Here is a 26,698-nt window from a genome sequence, read left to right as displayed (position 1 = left end):
CTTGAAGCTGAATGTACAGTTGGCCATATGAAGAGCCGAATGGAAACCAGCACGCAATCGGAAGGCTGAGTAGCAATTAAGTGCGAGATTAAGAGTGAGCCCGACTCTTGGGCCCAAAAGATAATATAAAAAGAGGAACGTCAACCAAAGAGAGGTATGTGAGAATATAGAAAATAACTTGAGATAGAAGTAAACTTGAGAGCATACTAACTTGTCCGTCGAAGTGCTAATTCTGACACCCCGACGTCTGACTGGATCCTGGAGTATTTCCAAAACACTTCTCCACAGTTAGTTATATTTGCATGTGGAGTTCACCCTTCATATGTTGTTTTACTATTGGTTGGTGATATCATATATCAATAATGACGTGATATCACTATTATATGAAATTTTTACTCAAATTTTGTAAAAATTTGATTTATCTTACCATTATATAATTTATTTTACAACTTAAATATATGACTTTTTACCATTGTCTATGATACACTAGTTACACTTAATACTTTCTTTTCGATTTTACTTGAAATTAATTGTAAAATTTTATGTGAAATACTTTTGTAACAATTTATTTAATTTTTTGTATTTAATATTAATTCAAAAATTATTATTATTTTCTTATTGTTGGTTAAAAAAAAATTGTAATTAATAACTGCCTCTTTTGATTTAATTTTTAACTCCTCAACTGCATGGGACTCACATTGTGTGGGTTCCACACCAATGTGAGACATTTGGTAAAACTTTTGGTATAATATTTAGACTCTCTAACTTTACTCTTTAGTTTAGTAGTCTTTTTATGCCACGTGAGCAAGACTAGCTTGCCATGTTCGCCGCAACTCGTTGGTCCACATTGGACTCATACTATAAATACATTAACACATCAACTAATGATTCATACAATAAAACAAAACAAAACAAAATAAATTTACACTATATTTTTTTAACCAAAAAAAATTGTTTATTAACAATGTCATTGCAATCTTTAGGCGTCGGTGTGTAGGTCATATTTATCCCAACCTAAAGGAAAGAACCCACCACCAAAGTAAGAGAGGAATGCATCAATCCCCAACACAAGAGGCAGAGTCATGATCAGTACAACATAGCTAGCTTCACCATTTAAAAAACGGGCCACTAGTTGTGGCCCCAGGAGTTGAGCCTTACTCACTTGTGTAGAAAAAAGACAATTTTCCACTCCACCACCACCCCTAGTGGTAACAAGCTAACACCTGAAAATAGGGGTTTGTGTGGGTAAAGTTACAACAATAGCAAAGTCCATGGCTGGAGCAACCGTGAAAATCCTAATTTATCGCAAGGATCCTGATGAGATTGTTAAATACTCTAGCAGACAAGAAAATCTTGTCATCTTGATTTTTTAGTTTTTAGAAGAAGGTGTCGTGTCCTCTGATAACTCTTGCAATTTCGACGAAAGTATCAATTATGGTAGCCTAGACGACATGAATGTCAATGAAATGTGAATGTCGATGAGTCATCCATAAATAATAATCTCAAGAGTGTTGAGGAGGACAAGGCATTTTGGGAATCTAGGGACTAACTTCTCCGGGTATATTAATTTTAATGTTGGGAAAAGGGTACTTTCGGTATGCAAATTACTTGTTCATAGGGACATATGAAGTTGTCAAATATTGAATTAACATATGATCCTTTTTTGTTTTGGCAGGCAGCCTTGTGTAGGACAACATCAATTGAAACAAAAATCAAGCATGCCACAAAAGAAGCTCTCAAGATTTAAATTTGGGTGGTATTAGTTGCACTTGTTGAAGACCAGAGGTTGATGGTTGCCGGAATTGCTTGCAAAGAGAAATTTTCGACCGCCTTCAAAAGGCTGCTACAAGCTTACAACTGTGCCATTTGCAAATCTAAGTGGAGGAGCTCACTAGATATTCCCAAAGGTACATAACAATATTCCTCTCATGCCCCATCTAATATGTACTACACCAGGAGTACATACTAATTTATATATCGTGTTACTAAAATAGTTTGTACATTTTTTTGCGAGGGGAGCACACCTAGTTGGAAGTGTTTGATGACTCTAGTTCAAACAAAAGGGAAGTGAGAGTGGTTATCGAGTTGAATTTTAGAGCCGAGTTTGAGATGATCAAAGCTAATGAAGATTACAACCAATTTAATTTGCTAGTTGCCTGAAGTATTTGTTAGTAAGGTTGAGAAGTTACAAGCCCTAATTAAGATAATGTATTTGTTGAGGATACTAACTCTGCAGCACCTGAATCTACTCAGCTCAGCCTAGCACCTGAACCTACTCAACTCAACTCAGCCCATCTCTCACTCAGCTCAAGAGGAGTTGTATCAGTTCTATCAGCTCAAGTCAAAGTAGTTTACCATGCAGCTCAATTGCTTTGCTAACCACACCAATGGTGGTTAGAGAGTTTGTTAGAAGATCTATTACCAGTTATTAGCGCACATGTAAATCAGTTAGACTAGTTAGTTAGGTTATTAGATACATAATTATTGTATAGATTATATGAGTTGTATAGATGTATAAACAAGTGATCTAGTATCACTGATAATTCAAGAAATGAGAGATTAATATTTTATACATGGTATCAAAGCTTCTGAGCTCTTACGAGCAAGATAACAATGGCTACCACTTCATTTATTTCGTCTTCAATTCCATCAAATTTAACTCTTTTAATTTTGATCTTTCTTCATTTGTTACTGTAAAGATGGATTCAACAAACTTTATCATTTGGAAAAGTCAGATCTCCAACATTTTTCATGCTACCAATCTTCTTGGATATGTTGATGGTACAGGTCCTTGTCCTTCTTCTACAGTCATTGATAATACTGGTATTGAATCTGCTAATCTAGATTTTCTTCAATGGACCTTAATCGATGCACATCTCTTGAGTCGTCTTACTGCCACTTTATCTCTTTCCATTTACTCAATTGTTCGTCAATTTCATCACTGTACTGAAGTTTGGTCTGCACTCCATAAGAAATTCACTTCACTTTCGCAATCTCATATTCATCAACTTAAGAATAAATTGAACTTTGTTGTTAAGAATTTGATTCAATGGAGGCGTATCTCTCAAAGATTCAAGAGATTGTCAATCAATTGGCTCTTGCTTCAGTAGTTATTGATGATGAGGATCTTGTTCTGTTAACCTTGAATGGTCTGCCAGATAAGTTTGATACATTTAAAACTATAATTCGAGGTAGATCAAGTACTATCTCCATAGAAGATTTGTCTTCTCTCCTATGTTCTGAAGTAGTTCATATCGATACCAAGACTAAGAAGATGTCAGAACCAACAGTTGCATTCTTCTTAGTGAAGAAAAGCTTTTGTCTTGAATCTTCTACTCAGTTTCAACCTAGAGGCTATAGTTTTGGCTATTCTAGAGATCGAAATTCTTGTTGAAGTAATAGAGAAATCAGATTTTATAAAGGCAATGGCCGATCTAGCAATGGCAATGGCAGATCTAGCAATTCTACTAGAGGCAGAGGGAGATATTCTTCTTCTCACTTTCAATCTAATCTAGTTTGTCAAATATGTGGCCGATCTGGTCACTTAGCTCTTAATTGCTGGCATAGAATGGACTTTTATTATAAATCTTCCCAGTCTTCTCCTCATTATCAGGATTCACATACTATGCCTAATTCCACATCTAGAGCTTTTGTTGCTTCCTCTAATGATGCATCTTCCTCTGGATTTCCAGGTCCATGGTATTTGGACTCTGCTGCCACTAACCATATCACTAATGACTTGTCTAATCTTACATGCTATCAACCATATCAAGGGGCAAATCATGTTACTATTGGAGATGGAAATTCGGTGCCTATTACTCATACAGGTAATGGACTTTTACCTACTCCTCACTATTCCTTCCACCTTAAAAATATTCTACATTCACCATCTATTTCCTTCAACCTAGTTTTAGTTCAAAAATTAGCTCAGGATAATCATTGTGTTATCATTTTTGATGATTCTAACTTTGTGATTCAGGACAAATTTACCAAGAAGGTCCTTCACAAGGGAACTAACATCCATAGTCTTTACCAGTTGCTCATATCTACTTCATCTCTATCTATTTCCCAAGCTCTATCTATTTCCCAAGCTTACATCACTAAGACTAGTCCTGAATATGCTATTCTTTGGCATAATCGATTAGGTCATCTTTCATCCTTAAAGTTTCATCATCTCAAACATCACTTGCAGCTGAACTCTTTTCATTGTGATAGTCTAGATTGTGTAGATTGTTGTGTTGCCAAAAGCCATAACCTTCCTTTTCACTTGTCAAATACCACTATAAATAAGCCTCTTTCTTTTATTCATAGTGATGTATGAGGCCCTTTTCATTCTTCTTCTACTTTAAAGTATTATGTTCTTTTTGTTGATGAATTCAGTAAGTTCACTTGGTTATATCCATTGACTTACAAGAGTGAAGTGTATGATAAATTCTTAGAATTTAAAGCCTATCCTGAGAAATAATTTGAGACTGTTTTGAAAATCCTTTGCACTGATGGTGGTACTGAATATTGTAATACTAAAATGATTTTTTTTTTTTTTAACTCATGGAATTGTTCATCAACATTCATGCCCCTATACTCCACCACAAAATGACACTGCTGAGATGAAGCATAGACATATCACAGAGACTACTGTCTTTCACTTCATCACTCCTTTATGCTTCTCAAATTTTGGTTTAAGGCCATAGCTACAGCTACTCACTTGATTAACAGACTTCCTTCCACTCAATTAAATCATAAATCTCTATTTGAAGTCTTGTTTCATCATGTTCCTGATTATTCTTTTCTCAAGGTGTTTGGTTGTCTTTGTTATCCTTGGCTACAACCATACTTCTTTCATAAGCTACACCCTAAATCTCTTCCTTGTGTATTTCTTGGTTATCATCCTTTTGCTAAAGGATACAAATGTTTTGACTCTACTTCTGGAAAAATCTTTCTTTCTAGAAATGTCATCTTAATGAGTATGTCTTTCCTTTTGCAGCTACTTTTTCTTTTTCTTCTTCTTCTTCTCTCATTTCTTTACCTCAACTTCAGTCCTTCTTTTGGTTACTATTTCTCCATATGTTTCTCTTTTCAATCTTGTTTCCCCTTCTTCTTATGCTGCTCCTAGTCCTACTTCTTCCAATCAGCATTCTGTTATCCCTTCTCATTCTTTTATTTCCTCTCAACCTATTACACCTCCTAATCCTTCTCTTGCACCTCAACCTATTCCCATTTCTTCTATTTCTATTAATTTGCCTTTTCCTCCTCCTTCTTCTTCTAATGTGCATCCCATGCTAATTAGATCCGAGTCTTCTTCACATTGTTTTCTTTACACTCATCCTTAGCCTTCTGTTGTCTCTCCTTCTCTTTATTCTAATATTGAACCTCCTTCCTATAAGGAAGCTCTTCTTTCCCCTATTTAGTATAAAGCTATGCAAGAAGAATTTGATGCCTTACATAAACAATAGACTTGGTCCTTGGTTTCTTTGCCTTAAGATAAAAATACTATTGGTTGCAAGTTGGTTTATCGGGTTAAAATAAATTCAGATGGCACAATTGCTAGGCATAAAGCTAGACTTGTTGCCAAAGGTTACCTTCAACAAGAAGGGTGGACTTTCAAGAAACTTTTAGCCTAGTGGCCAAATTTCCCACTATTAGAATTTTGATTTGCTTGGCTTTTCATCATAACTGGCCCTTAAAACAGTAAGATATCTCTAATGCTTTCCTGTATGACATCCTAGAAGAAGAGGTATTTATGCTTCAGCCACCTGGGTTTGTCAATTCAGCTCATCCTTACCATGTCTGTCATCTCAAGAAAGCTTTGTATGGCCTAAAACTGGCCCCCAAAGCCTGTTACTCAAATTTTCAACCTATCTTCTCTCTCTGGGATTTCACAATAGCAAGTCTGACTCTTTTTTGTTCATTCAAAAAATTGGGCACTAACCTCACTATTCTTTTGGTCTACGTTAATGATATATTGCTTACGGGCAATAATCCTTCTCATATCCAGTCACTTATCTCTCATATGCACACTGCTTTTTCCATGAAAGAACTGGGTGATCTATCCTACTTTCTTGGCATTTCTATCACCACCATTCCTCAAGTTATGTTTTATCTCAAACCAAATATGCTCAAGACATTCTCAAGAAATCAGGTTTAATTGAATGTAAGCCTTGTTCCTCTCTCATTTCTGTCAAGTCCACTCTTCCTCCTAATGCGGATCACTTATTTGCTGATCCTGCCCTTTATCGTAGTCTGGTTGGTGCTCTTCAGTACCTTACCATCACTAGACTAGATATTCCTTTAGTAGTCAATCAGTCTTGCTAACATATGCATTCTTCCACAGTTGGCCATTTTGCTACTATTAAAAGATTGCTTCGATTTGTCAACGACATTCTTGCTCATGGTCTAACTTATTCTCCTAGTTCCTTTGATGTTCATGCTTTCTCTAATTCCAATTAGGCCGGTGATACCATTGACCGTAAATCCACTTCAGGTTATGGCATATTTTTTGGCAGTAATCTTGTCTCTTGGTCAACCCAAAAGCAAGCTACAGTTTCCAGATCTTCCACTAAGGCAGAGTACAAGTCCCTTGCTCATACTGCTACTGAATTAGCTTGGATTGGTATGCTTCTTCATGATCTGTCTATTTTCTCTCCTGTGCCTCCTACACTCTGGTGTGATAATGTTTCAGTTATTCTTCTTTTCCACTCATGCTCTAAACAAATTGAGGTAGACTGCCATTTTGTGCATGATCAGGTTTTGGCTAAAAAGTTTCTCCTTCAGTATATTCCTTCCATTGATTAACTGGCTGACATCTTTACTAAGCCTCTCTCCATATCTTGATTTTTGTATCTTAAAGCCAAGCTTGTGTCGTGTCCTTCTCACCCTATTCGCTTTCCAAGGGATCTTGCGGATACTAACTTTGCAACGTCTTAATCTACTTAACTCAGCCCAGCACCTAAACCTACTCAGTTCAGCCCAACTCTCACTCAACTCAAGAGGAGTTCTATCAATTCCATCAGCTCAAGTCAAAGTAGTTTACCATGCAGCTCAACTGCTTTGCTAACCACACCAATGGTGGTTAGAGAATTTGTTAGAAGATCTGTTACCAGTCATTAGCACACATGTAAATCAATTAGACTAGTTAGTTAGGTTATTAGATACATATCTGTTGTATAGATTATATGAGTCGTATAGATGTATAAATAAGCGATCTAGTATCACTGATAATTCAAGAAATGAGAGATTGATATTTTCTACAGTATTCATCAGCCAAGAATTGCATGAAGGATAGAAAGATGCACATGGGTCGATGGAGGAAACAAATATATGTAGGCTAAATGGTTTGGCACATGTGCAAGAACGTTGCAACCAATCCTTTTTACCAGAAAGAATTTCAGGCCAACTGCCTAAGCCTAAGGCCTCTATGCTAGCCTTTGGCTGGATAGAGAACTTGTTAGTTTTGCAATGTACATCAATTAATTGAAGTTGTGTGATTACTATGATGAAAAACTAGTTTTGTCCAATTGTTTTTTAAGTTTTGTCTCACTATGTTACGCTCCTATTGCTTCAGCTGTTGAAGTTCAAGATTTTAAATAGTAGTATCACGTGATCAATTCATAGTTGAAGGCCATGGACATTGATTACAAGGATTCCATTGCTTTGGAGGTTCTAATCTGCTAGCACGCTTCATGTTTGAGTTGTGTTTTAGGATTTTGGTGTTACTTGCGGGCTAGATTAAAGTAGAGAAGTCGATGATGTAATTAAGAAGACTTATTTTGGGGATATTAGTGGTCGAGGCACACGCGATGAGTGTGTAAATTCAAATAAAAAAGTTGTAAATCAAAAAGTATTATGACGCAGCGGATGGAAAATTTCATAGTCATACCTTTAGGTGATAGAACCTGAAGCGAAAAATCTCGTGGGTAAGTCACGTGCTTCCAGGATGTGAACAACCAGCCCAGCAGTGGAGTGATACTACAATATGAGTATCACCCACACAAGTCACAGTGTAGAGGCTGGATTGTTCTCATATGGGAGAGAGTTAAAGAGAGAGTCTGGGAAAAAAAGTTATGGGTAAAAATCACATAACGTATCCGATATACGTATCTCACATCATATCAGATACATATTATTAAATATATATAAACCAATATCTATCTATCCATCCATCTATATCTATTGATATGATAAATGTAGATATCCTGAATGATTATCCAAATAAGTTTTGAATTCAAATTCAAACTTACATAGATAAGATTCAAAAGGTTCAAGTTCAAAAGGTTCAAAGGGTCATGCCACATAGGCGCCCAATTTCTAACATCTCCTACTCGCACATGAGTTGGCATGACACTGCCACATCTCTATCTCAATCTTCCAAAAAATGAACAATCTCATACTAGCCAATGCACCGTGCGACTGTTAAGAATACCTGCATGTAGGAGCTCTATACTAGAAACTCAAAATGAGCCATCATAGAGACATCAACTCAAAAAGAATAAAAATAGTGTCTCATATACCCCAGACCCATCTAATAACACCGGTCCAATAAAACATCTCTAATCCCTCAAAAAAGAGCATGTTTGACCCTTTCAATTCTTGTAATATATTTACACTCAATCCGCCTCTCATACAGAGTGATGTGAGTTGCCGGCAATGAATATACAACAGTGGTGTAATACTAGATGATCTTCCTTTTGCCCTCATGCCATTTAGTTTAGGATTGACCGTTTTCCCAGTGATGTCCCTTAAGGCCGAATCATATATGACCGCAGGCAACATACCAAAGTAGCAGAACATCAACCCCTTACCTTATGACATAGTCAAAAGTCACAAAATGGTACATAAATGAAAGTCATATCAATAATGACACGTAAGACCCACACGGTGAGGAAATAAGGATCCATTCTCTCACCTCATTACTTGGTCGCCAAGCACATGTAGTATGAATACATGTTACGATGAAGTAACTCTTCCAAAAGAGTGACGTCATACTCGATACACCGTACAGATCTTAGTCTAGTCGCTTTCTAGCGCCTAACCCGAATTTTCTATTTGCTCGCCTTCCAGGCGCCAAATGAGATCTCGCATTTGGCTAATCATAACAAGCACAACATGGAAAGTGGGTACTGATATCCATATTTGGTTCTTAATACGACCTCATCTTAGTTGTAACCAAGGCGACATACATAGTAGATAATTTAAGCCTTTCTTGGCTCTAAAAAATAAACTACTAGTTTCATCCTTGCTCGCTTCCAAGCGCTAAGGGCGATTGCTCGTGTGAGTGAGTCAATCTTGCCTGCTGACATCATCATCTGCTAATCATTATGACACAAACCATAATAATGTCAACAACCCATCATGTAATAACAAATAAGTGATCGATTTTTTTTTTTTTAAATGACCACAGCTTGCGCAATTCTAGATTCCAAACATAAGCCTTATCAACACCTCTTGCGATAAGTATATATAACTGAATCCACTATGTGCGCCTCACTTGAAGTGATTCAAGATCACTACCTCTTGCGTAATTACCTCTCTAAAGATATTTTGGTGACCAATTTGCGTTCATTCTGGATGCGCCCAACTAGCGTAGATACGCCCAACTAGCGCATTGAATCTTACAAAGAGCAAAGTAATATACTACTAGTAAAGCATTTTATCCACAATCTAATGAGCATGGTCAATGTCTAAACAACTCAGTTGACCATTTACCAAAGATAACACTTATCATGCCGAATACGCCCACATAGCGTACTTCAGGCTCTCACAACAAAAAAAAGATCAAGGAATATAGGTCATCTGTTTCTCCCAAAGACAATCCGAGGATTCACTCAATAGCTAAGGCTCTGGCTTTTACCGATAGGTAAGTCAATGGGTTTACAATTTTGCATCTAGAATCGTTCTAGGATATTCCTTATGTAAGTCATCGAAGACAAAATAGGAATTCTCCCAAAACAATCCCTAAGGATCGTACATCCGAGCATATAAATTACATCACCCATGTCCATCATATCTAAAATAGAGGACTGCCCACCCTAGGTGGCGACAACCCTATAAATTCTTGGCTCATAATGACTAAGTAAGGAAAAACTTCTTTTGGACCATTGATCACGCTTCAGTGGTCTTCATCGATCATCGTTGGCCTATCATGGCTTGACGAAATCTAAGAACCACTATTTGGATAACTGTTTTAGGCTGTAAAAGATTTATTGGAACTAACAATCTTTTTGCACTCCTAACTTTTCACCATAAAAGCAGAAGGTAAATCCCTACGGATCTACTTATCCAATTCTCTGACGAGAAAGTTGGGTCACAATGTCCACAAATCAATGTTCCGAACTTATGTCAATCATAGCCTAAGTCAAAATAACCTCACTCCCCAGGAGGAAGTCTTCTCATGGTCTACACTTTTCTCAATGGTGCGACTTTTCAGTATTTTGCGAGCCTTATGCGTCATAATGGAAAGTCAACCAAATTATAGAAATTGTTAATCCTCAAAGACTTTGTCTTAAACTGCGCAACATTGATCCACTTTCTGAAAACAAGGGACTAGAGCCTTTGGCATTATCCTAGGCTCTTTATCATCTTGCGGAGCAATCATGAATGTTTCCTTCTCAATCACCCAGTGATGACGTGGAAAATTTTCACATTCGCTACCACGCAACTAAGAATGTAGAGTATTCTTCTATAATGGAGTAATCCATTAGTAGGCACATCGCTCCTACTGTCCCTAGGATATTGGAAATTTCTTTCCATTCTCAACTAGGCTACATAAAAGCGCTATGCTTAGAATTCTCTATCTTATAGAGTTCCAAAACTCTATTCACGTCACCTTTACTAAGAAAACTTTATGTGACTTAGTTACACTACCACAAAGCTGCTTACCTATATGCACATGACCCGGAAGGTTTACATGACCGCATACAATAATGCGCCACATGACCCAATGCGTTTACAAGATAGCATACAATAATGCGCTATAGAACCCTAGGTCTTAACTTCATAACCTTACGAGAAGTAAAATAAAGATAAGCTGCTTAACGGTTACAGATCGTCCATAGATGGCTCTCCGCTATCCCATTACTCAAATGGAGTGTAAAATCTAATATGGAGAGCACTTAGTTAGGGATATAGGCAACAAACTAGTGCAATTCCCAATTGGAAAACATTTTGCGTCATTATCCACCTAACATTAACAATATTTAATTCATTATATCTACTACACCATTGTGTTGTTGAGTACTAGGAATAATCAATTTTCTAAGCATCCATTTCTCTTCATAGAGCTTTCTAAAAAATAACTCAAATAGATACTCGCCACCTTGGTCAAAACTAAAAGCACAAAAGCTCTTATCTAATTGATCTCGACCTCATATGTACAATGTCAAAAATCATCTCAAAACTTTTGACTTATGGGAAATCAAATAGTCTTGACTCAGATGCGTATCATAATCTATAAATGTGTCGAGATTGAGGCTTAGCTATTATACCCTTACACATATCTAGTTACAAATATCATAGTGGACTAAATGTGCCAATACAAATGACCTTCTACGGCTTTCCTACTTACTTGTGCGCAACCATTGCGAACAAAGTTACACATTCATATGAGAGCAGGATGTCACAAGCGAGTGGGCCCAAGAGGGCCTACTCAAAACATCCATGTATCTTCTCATTAATGTGATTAAGTATAATAAGCCACCGGTTCATACCAATGTCATAAACTAATTCCAATCATCCTAATGTGTGAGTTTTTGAAGACAAGTTTTAAAGGTTTAGGCCCAACTAGGTAATGACTCACGACTAATTCATATTCACTAGATCATAAAAGGATGTCATGGAGATACTAAGTGCGCCTAAGTCGCAAATTTTACTAGTAAGTGCTAATCCCCTGCATTTTCAAGTTAATTTTATTCTCTATACACTTTACTGCATCTAATTGAAAGATGACGATACTCCTCTTGCCATCTCTGTTTCTTGCTTTATAGTTACTTGCAATTAATTCTACTATCCACAAGAAGGAGAGAATAAGCTATCAATCTATGACAACTCCCGAAGTAACTTAAGCGTGAATTAGGCTAAAGAGTCTAATTCAACACAATGCTCTCACGAGCTAGGTGTCGAATTCTTAGAGTCATAACAACCTTGTCAGCCTTGACCTTTTTATTACTATGTTGCAACGTTTGCGTTTAGTGGTAAACATTATTCAAAAACGTTAGCCTAGCTAAGGAACCATACAAAGAAGCACCTCCTCATATCTCACACTCAAGTATGGAAACATTAAGTGTCCAGACTTAGACAAGTTGGCAATGCTAATAGATTTTGCAGCCACTTGGCGCTAATCTTTTCACTTAGTGTTAATAGATTTTGCTGCTACTAAGCGCTAATCTTTTAACTTCAAGTGATACTTTAATGCACACTATTATAGTGCGTGAAATTTTGCTCCATCCATTCCCAATAGTTGGGTAGAGAACAAAACACTGCTCATACTAGCTACTCATCTTACACTTAATGACTAATTCATTTAAGCTCGCATTTCTTGGATGACGTGACTCTTGAATGTTACTTCGTCCAATAATGCAATATCATTACAAGTGAAAGTACAAAGTCAATCCGCGCAGCTCATTAGTCAAGATCATATACAGATCTATTGAGGGCTTACTAATTTCATAACTCCAAAACTAGCCAACCAAAACTACGTAGCGTACCGCTAACCATAGCGCACACATTAGTTTTTATTATGCCAAACAAGACAACAAAACCACAACGACTTTGAGTCATGCTTCCTTACTTTGGCTCAATTAAGGTTTGACCTAAAGTCTCTAAGATTTTTGCTCATCTAAAAAATGGGATTACATTATTCACATTTGAACATCTCTACTAAGTCTAGGTCAACCAAATTAACTTCCATAAGCTAAATCAATTTAGAGAGAAATTCGCATTGGGATTAATTTGATTAGCATAATATAATTTTACCACAAAAATCTAAATTAAATAATGACAATATTACACAAGTCGTAAGATCGAAAATCTGCTATGCTCGTAATCATCTCTTGCGCCGCAGGTGACAATTATCCAGAATTTAATTTAATTTATGCGCAAAATATTGGTTTTCGGGAGTTAATCTACAAAGATTTCTCTCAACCGAATAACCTCCCACTGACTATGGCATGTAACGCCTCCAAAATAAAACATATAAATCCACATTCTTAACATGCATAGACATAAGAGAATAAAGCATAATTTCCATTTATCAGAGTATTCATTACCAAAGTATTACATGTTGACAACAAAAGTAAATGCGCTACGGGCTTACAACTTTTCAAGCCAACACCTGGTTACAAAAAGAGAGTACTAACTCAAATACACTTTAAGCCCTTGGCTTGAATTTACATGTAATACCAAAAGAACAAAACGACCAAAAGAGTCTTCAACTCCCAAAACTTTTCAAGCTACGTCCTTGGAGGTGGCATATCACCTAAACCTGAAAATGATGTCCCATATAGGGTGAGCCAAAGCCCAGCAGAGATATACTAAACCAGATATGAGCAATAACTAAAACATTAGCATTTGATAAATGGCTAACACTTATAAACCAACTTACAACACAATCCAGTTCCACGACAAATATGTACATGTTTCATTCCACTTTCCTTTACTTAACAAATTCAATTCATAAACATGGCTCAGAACCTGGCCAAACAATTAAATGAGACTACATCCCATATTAAAACACTTTCTTTGTTCACAATTCAAATGAGACTACAACTCATGTCAAAAACATTTCCAATACTTCAATTACCTACGTTATGCAAACGTAAGTAGAATTTCGGGACTTTCATCCTGGACACTCCGGCTAACTTAGTTATCAATGAAGTCCATCCCCTATCTCCTCCCAAACAGGTTTGAGAGTATATCCCCTATCTTCTCTCAAACCATGGAGTACATCCCCTATCTCCTCCCAAACAAGATATATATACAATGTATTTAAATATTCAATCATATACAATGATCAATCAATACATATATTCAATGTATTATTCTAACTGTCATATTCAATGACATATTACAAGTGATTAGTTTCACTTTTCCCTAATCAACATACAGTGTCTACAACAATCAAGACTATCTTCCACCGATAGCCTAAAGCAATTATTTCTAAACAGATAATAAATGCATTAAACAGATAAAATAACAACATTTTCATAGGTGAGTGATTAATTTATCCAACTACACTAATCAACCTCATAATTTCCCAATTTCACAATTTCCAACCCAATTTCACAATTCCCCAAATTAATTATTCAACATAATTAGGGCATTTTTCTCCTTTTTCCATTATCAACCCTAGGGTTCAATTTCATCAATTTAACAACAATAATCCTATTTCCCAAGGTCTCACATACACATGGAGTTTAACATTTGAAAACCCCCTTTTTCATAACCTCATAACAAACCCTAGCTTTCCCAAAATCACCATGATCCACCATTTATACAAAATACATAATATCTATGTCAAAACCCATAGAAAGGAGTAGGTTATCCCTATCTCAAATGGAGAGACCAAATGGAGAAGATGATGAAACTCGAAATGCTCCAAACCCAAAGATTTTCAGATTGAAATGAAGCCTACACCAAGCTCTACACTTTATACAAAAGAACTAGGGTAGGTGTAACAACCCTCGTACTGTTTACTGATTTATGACCGATTGATTACCGTTAATCACCGATTACTGTTAAACGAAACTGATAATGACTGATAACTAACTGATAATCGAACTGAATGAAATACTGAACCGACTGACTGAAGTTGAAACTGAATTGACTGAGTATATGTTAGTTAATTGCATTCTATCTGTTTGATTGTCTGATTATCTGTTCATGTTTATATGTTTAAACTGCTATTTGAAGGCCTTATCGGCGGCCGAACTGGAAACCGATTGATGTTCCGTGACCCTCATAATTAATGTGATTTTATGGTATAATTTTCTGAAAACTGATTAGGTATGATTAAATTAGATTAAATAAGCCAATTGAAGAGTTGGACTTAATTACTGTTTTGCCATTGAGTGGGCCACTATCTCACTCACATACTTGAGCCAAGAACAACATTTCCTCAGCCATTTTCCTTCTCATTGCCGACCAAGAGGGAAGAGAGGAGAGAGAGTGAGAGGAATTGAATTCTACCTTGGGTTTTGCTTGGAGAATTGAAGGAATTGAAGTATAGATTGCATATTTGAGCTCCTAGTCTTCTAATTCAAGCTCTAGGTAAGGATCTTATCTTCTTATTGATGCTATTGAACTAGTTCTTGCATGGTTCATGCTTCATTGTAGAACTAAGTCATGATTTGGGTCATTAATGGTGAATTGAAGCTCATTTCTTGCATGCATGGTTGAATTAATGAGTTTTGAGTTGAATTCATGGTAAATGGTTACATGCATGTCCATGTTGTAAGAGTAGACCATGTTTTCATCTTGTTCTGAAAAGAATGAGCTCATTTGAACAAGCTTTGAAGCTTTGATTTGGTTTAAATCCTTGCATGTTTGCATGTTCTTCATATTCTTGAAAATGGGTTTGATTATGGTTTTAATTGACTCACCTTGGGCTTTGATTTCTTAAAATTGAGCTTTGAAACATGATATTCTATGTGTTTATAAGAGTTTTCCAGAAAATGAGCCCAAGGGGATCGGTTTTGAGTTGTTAACAACTTGGTTTTGAACTTGGAGGTGCAATCTGGGTTTTCCAGATTTTGCACTTCCGCTCGAGCGGAGGAAGTGCTGCTCGAGCGTAGAATTCGAGCATCTAGTATCTCTGCACTGTTTTACCTTACGCTCGAGCGGGCATCGAGCGGAGATTTCACCCATCCAGTACTTTTACAGTACGCTCGAGCGGGAAAGTTTACGCTCGAGCGGGTACCTTTGTTGCATGACCGCTCGAGCGGGGAAACGTGCGCTCGAGCGGGACTCTGTTTTTCTGAAAATGCTTTTAAATGTACATCTTTGCATCCTCATTCCATTCTAGGCATTCTTAGGCCTAGTTTAAGGCATCTTATTGAGGATATAGATGTAGAACACACCAAGGCAAATTAGGGATTAAGTTATGAGATTTCCCAACTGTGTAGCTTAGTGTGTTCAACCTGTTAACTGTGTAGGGTTGGCAACTGGGGAGACACGCTCTAGCATACTGTAGCCCAGAACTCTGTGAGTAACAATTGTGTAAAGATATGTTCAACTGATTATCTTCTGAATACTGAACCGAACTGTTTACTGAACTGGTATTATTTACTGAATGAATGTATGTCCTTTATTTCTGAACTGTACTGTGGCATCCTTAGTATCTACGGTTTACTGTTACTGTTACTGTCACAGAGATCTCTGTCGGTTCCCTCGTGGAACCACTACTGTTTACTGACCGATGGCCATCATTACTGTTCGGTCTTTTAAGACCTACTGTTACTGTTATGCTAATGGATGTACCACATATGACTATTTACTGTACTGAACAACTGAATGACTGATTGAAATGAACTGTTTTCATACTGTAAGGACATTCATTCTTAACCTCTTTACATATTGTGTTATTCACTGGGCTTTAGCTCACTGCTCATATATATATGTAGGTGTACAGGCACCAGACCGCAGCTAGAGGCGTCAGGGTTACTCCAGTTTTGTCAAGCCAGCCTTTGTGCCTCACTGTGAGGTTCCGAGTTGCCATGCTATGGCTTGGGGGTGTTTTGTCTGTTTTTCCCCCTTCTGTACTGTTTTACTGTTTTGTATAGACCGTACTGTTTTGTACAGGCGGAATGTTTTCTGTACTGTTCTGTAGGGTTGAGTCCCTAGTTGAATGGATGTGAATATTGTGAATACTGTTCTGTACTGTTTATGTATAAATGTGTGAAAAGCCTTTTTGCATACAGACTGTCACAGCTCAATGGACACTATTTATTTACTGTATTGGCTTCCGCCAGGCCCTGTACTCTGTTTTACTGTATTACTGTTCAGCAGGCCTTCGGTAATCTCGGATTACTGGCCGGTTACGGTGCTAAACCCATAGGGCCGGGTTTGGGTCGTGACAGAGTGGTATCAGAGCGATACTTAACCACGAGTTATACCGCACACACGTGTCCAAATGAGCTATAGGGTGTCCTAGAAAGTGATTAGGGCATCTCATGAGCATGTTAAGTGTGTGATTACGTTATGACTGAATATCTGCTAATGTGTTAAACTGGTAAGCAAATGACTGCTTATGTTTAAAACTGTTATAACTGCTTATAGTGAAATGGACAATGCAAATGAACCCGAATCCTCGTCTACCGAGGCAAGAATGGAAAGAATGGAAAGAATGATAGAACTGATAACTGCTAGACTTGAACAACAACAGAACCAACTGCCTCCTCCTCCTCCGGTACAGCCGGAACTTAATGCGAATGCGAATGATGGGGACATAATTGCTTTGACCCAGAAGTTCAGCAAAATGAAACCGCCATCCTTTCAGGGAGGCCTTGAACCGCTAAAAGCTGAAGCTTGGGTTCTGGAAACAGAGAAATTATTTGAAGTGTTTCCGTGCTCAGAAGCAAACAAAGTATTGTTAGCTACCTTCACCCTACAAGAAGAGGCTAGAAGGTGGTGGATGTTAATCCGTGAAACAAACACTGTTATGACTTGGGCTCAGTTCAAGGAGTCCTTCTTTGAAAAGTACTTCCCTCAGTGTGTTAGGGATAGAAAAGTGACTGAATTTGAACAGCTGAAGCAGGGCACAATGACTGTTGCGGAATATGAAACCAAATTTACTGAGCTTGCTAGATATGCACCGCATATGGTGGATACTGAGTATAAGAAGGCCAGAAAATTTGAAGGTGGCCTTAATGTGGCAATACTTGACCGGATAAATGTTTTGAAACTACCGACTTTTGTGGGTGTTCTCGACCGGGCATTGATGGCCGAGTCGAACATTGCAGCAGTGAAACAATCTGAGACACCAACAACTGAATGGCATGGTAAAAGGCAGAGTTTCAAATTTAAGAAAGGCAAGCACAACCCAGCCAACAAGAAACAGAATACGGGGTTGGCAACTAGCCCCAGCCAAGGGAGTGGTTTCATACCACCCTGTTCTAAATGTGGCAAGAAGCACAAAGGGGTTTGCTACAGAATATCTGGAGCCTGTTACAGGTGTGGCAAGGTGGGCCACCTGGTTAAAGACTGCCCCTCTGCTCCACAAGTCAGTAGTAAAGCTGCACCAAGCGCAGCAGCATCAAATGCTCCACCAAAGCCTAACCCCAGAGCTACCGGGAAAGAGCCTATGAGGCAAGGCCGAGTGTTTGCACTAGTACCGGGAGATGTGCAGAATACCGAGACCGTTGTGTCAGGTATTCTCTCTATCTGTACTCAAAATGCATATGTACTGATTGATTCGGGGTCTACGCATTCTTATGTATCATATGCTTTTTCACGGAAATTGGATAGACCCTTAGAACCTATGAACTATCTGCTAGCCGTATCATCACCCGTAGGGGGATCCATGACATGTGCTTATATGTACCCCGCATGTGAAATCATTGTTGGGGATATGCATCTGTTTATTGATTTACTGCCATTGAACATTGATCATTTTGACGTAATATTGGGGATGGATTGGTTACAAAAATATCATGCCACTATTGACTGTGTGACCAAGCAAGTTGTTTTCCGTCCACCTGGTCTACCTGAATTTGTGTTTAATGGGAGTGGAGTAGTACCTCCTCCGTATTTGATTTCGTCAGTAAAAGCTGTTAAATTAATTAGAAAGGGGTGTAAAGGATATCTGTGTTCTGTACTGACTGTGTCTACTGATGATAGTGTTAAAACTGATGTGAATTGTATTCCTATAGTCAGGGAATTTCCAGATGTTTTCCCAGATAATCTTCCAGGAGATTTGACTGACAGGGAGATTGAATTTACCGTTGATGTGATTCCCGGAACACAACCAGTTTCTAAAGCTCCCTACCGAATGGCTCCAACTGAACTGAAAGAACTGAAAGTGCAACTGCAAGAACTGTTAGACAAAAAGTTTATCAGACCTAGCACTTCACCATGGGGTGCTCCTGTTTTGTTTGTCAAGAAGAAAGATGGCTCACTGAGACTGTGCATTGACTACCGTGAACTGAATAAGGTAACTGTAAAGAACAAATACCCTTTGCCACGCATTGATGATTTATTTGATCAGTTACAGGGTGCACAAGTGTTTTCTAAGATTGATCTCAGATCGGGGTATCATCAACTGAAGGTTAAACCGGAAGACATCGATAAAACTGCTTTTAGAACGAGGTATGGACATTATGAATTTCTAGTTATGCCTTTTGGAGTCACGAACGCACCAGCTGCTTTTATGGACCTCATGAACAGAGTTTTTAAACCGTACCTTGATGACTTTATTGTTGTATTTATCGATGACATATTGATTTACTCCAAAAGTATAGAACAGCATGAACATCATCTGAGACTTGCCCTACAAACCTTAAGGGAACAGAAACTGTATGCTAAACTGTCTAAATGTGAATTTTGGCTTGACCATGTTATATTTTTGGGGCATGTTGTTAGCAAAGATGGAATTTCTGTTGATCCGCAGAAAATTGAAGCTGTGGTGAACTGGCCTAGACCAACAAATGTGACTGAAGTCCGAAGCTTTTTGGGATTGGCTGGATATTACAGAAGATTTGTCAAGGATTTCTCCAAAATTGCCCTACCATTGACTCAGTTAACTCAAAAGGGGACATCATTTGACTGGACCGACCAAAGAGAATCTGCTTTCCAGGAGTTGAAAACTCGACTTGTGACTGCACCAGTTTTGACTTTACCCTCAGGTACGGATGGTTATACTGTATTTAGTGATGCTTCTCATAAGGGTTTGGGATGTGTTTTAATGCAGAATGGGAGAGTTATTGCTTATGCTTCCCGACAACTGAGACCACATGAAAAGAACTACCCGACCCATGATCTGGAACTTGCTGCAGTAGTATTTGCCCTGAAAATCTGGCGTCACTACCTGTATGGGGTAACATGTGAAGTATATACCGACCACAAGAGCTTGAAGTATTTCTTCACACAGAAAGAACTGAATATGAGACAGCGGAGATGGCTAGAACTGATAAAGGATTACGACCTACAGATCTTGTACCACCCAGGAAAAGCCAATACCGTTGCCGATGCATTGAGCCGGAAATCGATTGGAAACTTAGCATGTTTGCTCACAGGACAGAAAGAGTTGCTTTGTGACCTTGAAAAATCTGAAATTGAAATTGTTTTGAGAGAACAAAGTGGAACTTTAGCTGCTATTTCTGCTCAACCGGCACTGATTGAGGAAATTAAAGAGAAACAGCAACTGGATGATTTCTTGAAGAAGATCATCGAGGAAAGAGAATCCAAACCGAGACCGGGATTCAAATTTGAGAACAACGTACTGAAATTTCAAGAAAGACTGTGTGTACCAAATGATACTGAACTGAAAAGAAAAGTTCTGCAAGAAGGCCACAATTCGAATTTGTCTATCCATCCGGGGAATACGAAAATGTACCAAGATCTGAAACAGAATTTCTGGTGGCCGGGAATGAAGAAAGAAATTGCCGATTTTGTGTCCAAATGTCTTCATTGCCAACAGGTCAAAGCTGAACATCAGCGACCTGCCGGATTATTGCAACCTCTACCCATACCAGAGTGGAAATGGGAGCATATCACGATGGATTTTATCGTTGGGTTACCTCGCTCCAGAAAAGGTATGGATTCAATTTGGGTTATCGTTGATAGACTAACCAAATCTGCTCACTTCTTACCTGTCAAGACAATCTATAATGCGGACAAATTGGCTGTTATCTATATTGATGAAATTGTTAGACTGCATGGAGTGCCTGTGTCTATTGTTTCTGACAGGGATTCGAAGTTTACATCGAGGTTTTGGCAAAGCCTACAAGCTGCACTGGGTACTGAACTGAGACTGAGTAGTGCCTATCATCCTCAGACAGATGGCCAATCAGAAAGGACCATCCAAACTCTGGAGGATTTACTGAGAATGTGTGTCCTTGATTTTCAGGGAGACTGGGAAAGCCATTTGCCCTTAGCTGAATTCGCCTACAACAACAGTTACCATTCGAGTATTGGTATGGCGCCTTTTGAGGCATTGTATGGCAGAAAATGTAGATCTCCAATTTGCTGGGCAGAAGTTGGAGATGGGCCTTTGCTTGGGCCCGAGATTGTGTATGAAACAACTGAAAAAGTGAAACTGATACAGCAAAGACTGAAAACTGCACAGAGTAGACAGAAAAGTTATGCAGATGTCAGAAGACGGGACAGAGAGTATGAAGTGGGTGATCACGTTTTTGTGAAAGTGACACCAATGAAAGGCCAGACTCGTTTTGGAGTCAAAGGCAAGTTAGCACCGAGATACGTCGGACCTTATGAGATTATTGAGAAAATCAATCCGGTGGCGTATCAAGTTGCGCTTCCTCCTGAAATGGAACACATGCATAACGTCTTCCATATCTCTATGTTGAGAGACTACCTTCGGGATCCTTTCCATGTAATAGAGCCTACTCGTGTAGTGTTGAGTGATGACTACACTTACGAGGAACGGCCTATACAGATTGTTAACAGACGGATCAAGAAACTGAGGAACAAAGAGATCCCGTTAGTGAAAGTTGACTGGCAAAACCACGGTGGCGCGTATGCCACTTGGGAAAGGGAAGATGACATGGCCAAACGATATCCTGAACTGTTTCCACTGAATCCTGTTTTCTTCCAGAATGAAGGTAACTCGAGTTTAGAGGACTAAACTCTTTATAAGGAGGGGAGACTGTAACAACCCTCGTACTGTTTACTGATTTATGACCGATTGATTACCGTTAATCACCGATTACTGTTAAACGAAACTGATAATGACTGATAACTAACTGATAATCGAACTGAATGAAATACTGAACCGACTGACTGAAGTTGAAACTGAATTGACTGAGTATATGTTAGTTAATTGCATTCTATCTGTTTGATTGTCTGATTATCTGTTCATGTTTATATGTTTAAACTGCTATTTGAAGGCCTTATCGGCGGCCGAACTGGAAACCGATTGATGTTCCGTGACCCTCATAATTAATGTGATTTTATGGTATAATTTTCTGAAAACTGATTAGGTATGATTAAATTAGATTAAATAAGCCAATTGAAGAGTTGGACTTAATTACCGTTTTGCCATTGAGTGGGCCACTATCTCACTCACATACTTGAGCCAAGAACAACATTTCCTCAGCCATTTTCCTTCTCATTGCCGACCAAGAGGGAAGAGAGGAGAGAGAGTGAGAGGAATTGAATTCTACCTTGGGTTTTGCTTGGAGAATTGAAGGAATTGAAGTATAGATTGCATATTTGAGCTCCTAGTCTTCTAATTCAAGCTCTAGGTAAGGATCTTATCTTCTTATTGATGCTATTGAACTAGTTCTTGCATGGTTCATGCTTCATTGTAGAACTAAGTCATGATTTGGGTCATTAATGGTGAATTGAAGCTCATTTCTTGCATGCATGGTTGAATTAATGAGTTTTGAGTTGAATTCATGGTAAATGGTTACATGCATGTCCATGTTGTAAGAGTAGACCATGTTTTCATCTTGTTCTGAAAAGAATGAGCTCATTTGAACAAGCTTTGAAGCTTTGATTTGGTTTAAATCCTTGCATGTTTGCATGTTCTTCATATTCTTGAAAATGGGTTTGATTATGGTTTTAATTGACTCACCTTGGGCTTTGATTTCTTAAAATTGAGCTTTGAAACATGATATTCTATGTGTTTATAAGAGTTTTCCAGAAAATGAGCCCAAGGGGATCGGTTTTGAGTTGTTAACAACTTGGTTTTGAACTTGGAGGTGCAATCTGGGTTTTCCAGATTTTGCACTTCCGCTCGAGCGGAGGAAGTGCTGCTCGAGCGTAGAATTCGAGCATCCAGTATCTCTGCACTGTTTTACCTTACGCTCGAGCGGAGGATTGGGCGCTCGAGCGGAGTCAGGTCTCACGCTCGAGCGGGCATCGAGCGGAGATTTCACCCATCCAGTACTTTTACAGTACGCTCGAGCGGGAAAGTTTACGCTCGAGCGTGTACCTTTGTTGCATGACCGCTCGAGCGGGGAAACGTGCGCTCGAGCGGGACTCTGTTTTTCTGAAAATGCTTTTAAATGTACATCTTTGCATCCTCATTCCATTCTAGGCATTCTTAGGCCTAGTTTAAGGCATCTTATTGAGGATATAGATGTAGAACACACCAAGGCAAATTAGGGATTAAGTTATGAGATTTCCCAACTGTGTAGCTTAGTGTGTTCAACCTGTTAACTGTGTAGGGTTGGCAACTGGGGAGACACGCTCTAGCATACTGTAGCCCAGAACTCTGTGAGTAACAATTGTGTAAAGATATGTTCAACTGATTATCTTCTGAATACTGAACTGAACTGTTTACTGAACTGGTATTATTTACTGAATGAATGTATGTCCTTTATTTCTGAACTGTACTGTGGCATCCTTAGTATCTACGGTTTACTGTTACTGTTACTGTCACAGAGATCTCTGTCGGTTCCCTCGTGGAACCACTACTGTTTACTGACCGATGGCCATCATTACTGTTCGGTCTTTTAAGACCTACTGTTACTGTTATGCTAATGGATGTACCACATATGACTGTTTACTGTACTGAACAACTGAATGACTGATTGAAATGAACTGTTTTCATACTGTAAGGACATTCATTCTTAACCTCTTTACATATTGTGTTATTCACTGGGTTTTAGCTCACTGCTCATATATATATGTAGGTGTACAGGCACCAGACCGCAGCTAGAGGCGTCAGGGTTACTCCAGTTTTGTCAAGCCAGCCTTTGTGCCTCACTGTGAGGTTCCGAGTTGCCATGCTATGGCTTGGGGGTGTTTTGTCTGTTTTTCCCCCTTCTGTACTGTTTTACTGTTTTGTATAGACCGTACTGTTTTGTACAGGCGGAATGTTTTCTGTACTGTTCTGTAGGGTTGAGTCCCTAGTTGAATGGATGTGAATATTGTGAATACTGTTCTGTACTGTTTATGTATAAATGTGTGAAAAGCCTTTTTGCATACAGACTGTCACAGCTCAATGGACACTATTTATTTACTGTATTGGCTTCCGCCAGGCCCTGTACTCTGTTTTACTGTATTACTGTTCAGCAGGCCTTCGGTAATCTCGGATTACTGGCCGGTTACGGTGCTAAACCCATAGGGCCGGGTTTGGGTCGTGACAGTAGGAGACCACTAGAACTAGATGGGTTTGTAGAGAGAAGTGATGGTTTAGAGAGAGAGGCAGCCGTTCTAGGGTTTGAGAGAAAAAGGAGATGAAAAAGTGAAGTGTAACCCGTTGCTGCCAACTGATATATTCGAAGTTCACTCGAGCAAAGGAGTGGTTGCTCGAGCGACCAGACACAAAGAAACCTCGCTCGAGCGCAGAAAGCCTCGCTCGAGCCAACAATACGAACCTTCAGGTCTATAACCCAGAAGCACGCTCGAGTGAAGGAAAGCTCGCTTGAGCGAAGAAACCCAAAACATAGTCCTCCCTCGCTCGAGCGAAGGAAAGCTCGCTCGAGCCAAGAAACACAACCTTCAGGTCCAAAACTAGACACAGACGCATGCTCGAGCACAAGACTTCTCGCTCGAGCCACAAGACACAACACTCAACTCTAGCTCGAGCGAAGGAACCCTGGCTTGAGCGAAGGAACCAAAACACAGAGCTCGCTTGAGCGACAAAAGCCTCGCTCGAGCGAAAAAGCAAAAATCTGGGTAGCAACTATTGGTTTAAACTCACTACCAACCTGTAACACACCTGCCCAATACATCCCAAAATTCGAATACAAGGAATTAAAGGACATAAACAAGATATAAACAACAACCAACACCATGGAACCTAAGTCCAGAATACAATAACAATGGAGAGAAAACCGGGATCGCTATAACCTCCCCTCCTTAAAGAATTTCGTCCCCGAAATTAGATATAAGATACAAAATTGTGATTTTTCAATTCTCAACAATATTGCAATTCAATATTCCACATCCTGACCCATTACCAATCATTCCATCTCTATTCAAGAGGCAATCACAATATATGCTACAACATGCATTTCTTTGAAATTCAACAAATTCCAATACCATATTCCACCATTTCATAACATATTCAATGTTAATGATATATTTGCATTCCTACCACACATTCAACATATACAATGCTAAATTATCTTCCATTTTCAAGGCATAACCACCATTACAATACTCCCATAAATCAAAACATATACAATGTTTTACAACTTAAGACATATTCAATGTTCTTAAAGTTTATCAATAAAACAAAACTTCCAATACATGGTTAAACATTATCAAACAAGTCTAGATATTTCTCACGGACATCTAACTCGCGTTCCCAAGTGACTTCCTCAATCCCGTGATGTTTCCACAAAACTTTTACCAAGGGAATGGTCTTGCCTCGCAAGACTTGATCTTGCCTATCCAAGACCCGCATCGGTCTCTCCTCAGACGAGGCATCCTCATCAATCTCTAAGTCGGTCCAATCCAATACATGCGATGAATCCGGCTTGTATTTCTAAAGCATACTAACATGAAACACGTCATGCACTCCGGACAACTGCGGCGGCAATGCTAAACGGTAGGCAACCTCTCCAATCCGCTCAAGGATCTCAAAAGGGCCAATAAACCGAGGGGATAACTTTCCAAACCTCATCAAACCCCGCCTAGGTGATATTTTCAGAAAAACATGATCACCCACCTTAAATAACAAAGGCCTCCAATTTCGGTATTTTCTGGTCCAATTTCGGTACTGCCAGACTCCATTTTCCAAAATTAATACATTTATGGCATTAAAAATGATATTTAATGAACATAAAAATGAGGTATTTTACGTTCTTAATCTAATGAGAGTGAACATCTTCTTCCTTTATTAATATTCATGCATATATCATGTATATATATTTATATAAAATATACACATATTTTAATGCATAAAAATAAGCATGAAAATACCCATATTGGCTCTGATACTAATGTAAATAAAAAAGTATTATGACGCAGCGGATGAAAAATATCATAGTCATACCTTTAGGTGAAAGAACCTAAAGCGAAAAATCTCGTGGGTAAATCACGTGCTTCCAGGATGTGAACAACCAACCCAGCAGTGGAGTGATACTACAATATGAGTATCACCCACACAAGTCACAGTGCAGAAGCTGGATTGTTCTCATATGGGAGAGAGTTAGAGAGAGAGTCTGGGAAAAAAGGTTATGGGTAAAAACTACATAACATATCTGATATACGTATCTCACATCATATTAGATGCATATTATTAAATATATATCAACCAATATCTATCTATCCATCTATCCATATCTATTGATATGATAGATATAGATACCCTGAATGATTATTCAAATAAGTTTTGAATTCAAATTCAAACTTACAAGGATAAGATTCAAAAGGTTCAGGTTCAAAAGGTCATGCCACATGAACGCTCAATTTCTAACATAAGTTATATTATGTGATTCATATTTTTCTCTAATCATGTACATACGTATCATATTTATAATATAACGTAGGACAAACATTTCTAATTATGTGCAATGTAATATTTAATTTTAATATATTTGATAAATAAAATATGTGCAACATAATATGCACAAAC

At 38.4% G+C, this 26,698-nt stretch overlaps 1 pseudogene; it reads left to right on the top strand.

The window, feature by feature from the left end:
• The first annotated feature begins 1,271 nt into the window (after positions 1-1,271).
• Positions 1,272-7,401, top strand: LOC145798173 (uncharacterized; annotated as a pseudogene).
• Positions 7,402-26,698: the final 19,297 nt, after the last annotated feature.

Source organism: Camellia sinensis, chromosome 8, assembly GCF_055761805.1.
Source record: "Camellia sinensis isolate YWXY chromosome 8, ASM5576180v1, whole genome shotgun sequence".
In the NCBI taxonomy this organism is placed as follows: domain Eukaryota; kingdom Viridiplantae; phylum Streptophyta; class Magnoliopsida; order Ericales; family Theaceae; genus Camellia; species Camellia sinensis.
Note: the sequence above shows the minus strand (reverse complement) of the source record. Positions and strands in the feature narration are given on the sequence as shown.